We start from the raw sequence: 5032 nt of genomic DNA, 5'->3' as shown, positions 1-5032 counted from the left end.
TCTGTATGTGTCCCATGCATTTTAGGATGTGTTCTATGCACTGTAAGATAGTCAGTGGTTTGTTCACCATGTCACTTGTGTGTGTAAGTGTGGTTGGTCCTGGTATTGGGGACAGGGGAAGTGCTCACACAGTGGCAGTTGAGCGGTGATCTCATTGGGTAGGAATGATTATCCCTAGGCCCATTTAGGCTGCTAAATGGAGGGATTAAGGGGCCTTGGCAGGATAGATGTGTTCTGAATGAAGATTTTCAGAGGGAAATGTTCCCTTGTCCATCCCAGCCTAGCCTGACAGAGCCTGTTTGAGTGAGACAGTGCTCCTTGCTGCTCAGTGTTCCCCCCTTACACACATGCACACACATGCACACGCACACACACACACACACACACACACACACACACACACACACACACACACACACACACACACACACACAAACACAAACACACACACACACACACACACACAAATGCTATGCAAACATTTGAACACAAACACACTTCATAAACCATGACAGAACATTCAACAGGAGAAGGGAAAAGTATAGAAAGATGGGTGGAAATTGACAGGAGCAGAGTGTCTATGAATGTGACGGGAGAAAAATAAAAAGTCGAAGAGGAGAGATATAGAGGATCGAGGAACGGCCAAAAAAACCTAAGGAGTGGGAGGAGGAGAGTAGAGAGAGAGAGAGAGAGAGGGAGAGTCTGCCAAAGAACATATGGAACACTTTAGAAACAGACTCTCCTGGTGAAGGAGCAAGCTGTGGAATGTTCTTGTAAACTGAATAACAGGGTTTTTGAGCTTGAGGGGGGGTCAGTCTCACACGTACACACACACAGGCTGATGAGAGAGATGTCAGTGCAGTGGCAGGACTGAACCAGCTCAGACTGACCCTCAGCTGATGTTTGCAGCCTGCCCAAGGGAGACTGGGAGAGCTGCTGTAGGTTGAATGAGGGTGTGGTGAATAATGTTGACAATGTCTCTACTGTGATCCAGGGTTAACTGAAAAAGTATCTACAGCTTCATGTATTTTTTCAATAATGATTTACCAGTTTAGGAGTGGTCGAGACACTGGTGGGGAGAAAGAAAGAGGATGAATGTAGAGTCAAGTGTTTACATTTGTGTGTGTGTGTGTGTGTGTGTGTGTGTGTGTGTGTGTGTGTGTGTGTGTGTGTGTGTGTGTGTGTGTGTACATACTATACCAGTGTGTAAGTGTTATGCCTGTAACGGATGATAAGAGGACCAGTCGTCTTCGATGCTGCTGTGTGACACTGCCACCTTGTGGTGTAAGATAACCACCACTGAGCATTTCATATAGTGAGAACAACTCCAACTCCTAGGTGAAAATAGTGTTAGTGTCAAAGGAGCCACATTCAGTCAGTAGGTTGGAGCCAAACATAATTTTGCTTTGTTGAAACAATGGGACAAGAATAAAAAACAAAAAAACAACATAAATGAAACAATAAAAAATAAAATGGTTCACATGTTAGCCGTTCTATTCTAATTTTGAATTCATTGCTATTTTGAAAACAATTGAAGTGTTCTGGGAGTGAGCTCCAGATGTGTGCTCCTTCAAGGCAGACAGACATGGTTAGACTGTCCAGAGATACACTGAAAGAGAAAACATTGGATGAACACTTAGAGGAGGTTGTGAGATGGAGCTGAGTGAGAGGGAAACGGGCTCTTCAGCATTAATGCCAGCGCAGCAACAGCAGCAGGACACACCTTCAACTGTAGGTTGGACCTTAAATGATCCATGTGATCTTGTCCATACAGTATGTGCTCCCACTCTCTCTCTCTCTCTCTCTCCCCTAATGCTCTCATTGATATCGAGATTCACATTATATGTGATTGAGTGGAAGTAAAGGACAGAACTCTTCATTAAGATGGTGGTTATGACATTAAAGATGTGTGGGTGGATACAGACAGAGGGGGGATGGTTTATCATATGTACAGTACCATGTCAGCCCTGACAGCTGGGCGCGCTGCTAAGCATTCTGGGCCATGCACAGCAGCCTAGTTGAGAGGCATAGGATGGAGGCTAATATGCATGAAACATAGCCTGGCCGAGCCACTGACCTCTATACAGCGTTGTTTACACTAGAGCTTTACATCTGAAGCGCTCACCCAGTCATCCGTGGGGTTCCGGCCTTTACGAGGACAATAGCTCAAAATGGCTCTATTAATATCAAATGCCCTGCAGACAGAAGCCTCCATGAGCCAGTGTGACCTGCCTTACTACAAGGATAATGTATCAGTCCCTACAGTCTCTTTCACTGAGACTACAAAGACATTGTCACAGACATTCAGTGTTTTGGTTGCAGATGAGCAGCCCTTGTGTGTCTTTCTAATAGATTTTCAGTGAATTGAAGGGAGTGAACTAAGAGGACACACCACATCAAGCACACCACAGTGAAATGCAAAAACATATTTATTTCTCTCATATTCAATACATTTCTCAAAGGAAAACAGTGTTACAATAAGAATACTCTTTTTCGTCCTCTGACATATTTAAAAAATAAAGACTCAAACACTCTCAGTGCAAGAAAGACAAAACTGTGACAACACTGTTCTTTCATCTTGGCCCACAGTGCAAACTGATACACAAAATAGGATATATATACAGATCCTTAGATTCAATATCTGCCCTTAACAGGGCAGACAAGTGAAAACTAGACAATCATAACATAACCTTACCGTGTATATGAGAGTTGATACACATATAGAGATGGATTGAATAGAATGGACATCACTGCTTTGTAGTCAGTGGTTGAACATCAAATGCTTATGCACTAACATCTACCATTAACTGGTGTATAAAATAGTTGGGCTGTGTCCTTTCTATCCATTCTATTTCTATGAAGAAACACAAAGTGTGCATAATTACATGTATTGTACCCCTCTGAGTCTAGAGCTCCACACTGAGCTCCATTGTGGCTCTATTTGGTCGCTCAGTAATTTCAAGTCTTCAACACCATTAGGTAATATATTCACACAAAAACAATTCAGTTTTTGCATCTCAGTAAACCTCTTTTGTTGTTGTATGATTAAAGTATCTAATCAGCTCTCTGATGATCTGAAATATCATTACTAGTTTGTGATTATACTCTCTTAGGTAACAGGGAATTGGGCCAAAAAGTGAATTACCTTTAGCCTCAAAAGTGACCATCTCTCTTAGTCACAGTGAACCCTGGTCTCCAAGGCAATGCATTTAGCAAAGATTTCATCTGCCGCACATCATGGCCAACACCATATTCTTGCATGTGTCTGTGTGTGTGTGTGTGTGTGTGTGTGTGTGTGTGTGTGTGGAAAGACTGTGAGCCTTGCTGGCCCCTCCCATAGGCTTTATATCTCTTCTGAGCAGTCTGCATATCTCACATGAGTGACAGCTATAGTCACAACCATGGCAGTGCAAAAATGTCTATCTCATCTCCAAGTACACAGTCCCTATCACAGGCTGTGGTGTGTTAGACCTTCATAAGTGAGCCTGATGTCAAACTAGTCACTGATAGACTGATTGCCAATGATGAAAAGTAGGAGCTGATCTGGTGGTGTGGAGTAAAGACTCATGGGTAGTGTAGTTGTGTCAGGGCACTGTAGATACTGTCCTTATTAGTGGGCACATCTACAGCTGACATGGTCCCTCTGCAGACTGCTGTAAAAAACACTTGCGAGGCAGCCAGCAAAACATGCCCACCGTAATGAAATGACACTGCCCGCCAATCACTAATGATTGCATGACACCAAGTCTTAAACGGAAGCTGATGTGTGGACGTACAGTAAATGGTATGTGGTCATATATAAAAGATCATCATATCTCCCCCCATCTTTTTATTCAAATAGATTTGGATATATATATACAAATTGCTTCAATTTGGCAAGATAAATACTCTCCTATTTAGATCTGACATGACATCATGAACATTTTAATTCAAGCAAAACATTGCAGTTTCTCCATACCAGTGTCCTAGTCATCCACTGCCCAGTCACTAGTCTAGCATGGTGGTGTGGACCATATCAACAGTATCAGAGATGGATAAGTAGCCCACTAGACCCAGGTGCTGGATACTCTAAATACTCATCCTTCCTCCCCTCCTTGAGGAAGTAACTCATGTGACATTCATTGATTGGTGAAAGCAATTCAGTAGAAAGCTTGCTTTGGCCAATCCAATTGTGTTAAATCAGTGATAACCTCAAGAAAGTGAGGAAGGAAAGATGGTTTTTAAAGTATTTGAACAGGGCTCCAATGTATCTCTGTGGTGAAGGCAGGGTACAGCACCTGATGCTGGGAAAGACCCAGCTTGTCCCAATACTCTTACATGGCTTATTCTCCTTACTTCCTATCTCATGTGGTCTCTTGTGTGACCACTGAGAGGACTAACCCTAGGTGCCCATTATAATGCTTATGATATTACAAACCAAGCTTTCTAAGCGAACTGGGACATCGTCATAGTGTTGGGGCAGTGGAGAAGGCCAAACCTACAGTAAGCATTCAAATGGATCACAAGAGCATTCCAATAAAACAACAACATCTAAATTCAAGATTCCAAAATATATTCCATTTAAAATAGTGCTTTTTTCATTGCAATAAGAAAATGAATCTTTGAGATTTTTTTGTATATAAAAACAACGGTATACTGAATTGGCTCCACATACTATTATTTCTTTCCCACACACAGACGAGTGTCATTGCAACATACATTAGATACCAAAACAAGGTTGAGAAATCATTTCACAGCCCACCTCTAGACGACAAGTTCCTCATTACTTTTTTTTCTTTATTTGAAAATATCTAATTATACTAAGCATTTTCAATATCAGGACAATTCAGATACAAAAATATTAAATATAAAGTAATAAGAAACCAGAGTGATCTCATATATATTTGATTTGCTACAGTGGGATGTCTCCCTCTCCCCGCATGTCTCACTCTAATCTGATTGGCTGCCCTCTGAACGCTCACCACACACACAGCAGACAAGTGTGTGAAATGGGGGGCGGGTCCCGGGGTTAGTCTGAGGACAGGTGGTCCCG

The sequence above is a fragment of the Argentina silus genome (assembly GCF_951799395.1).
Source record: "Argentina silus genome assembly, chromosome: X".
NCBI lineage: Eukaryota > Metazoa > Chordata > Actinopteri > Argentiniformes > Argentinidae > Argentina > Argentina silus.
Note: the sequence above shows the minus strand (reverse complement) of the source record.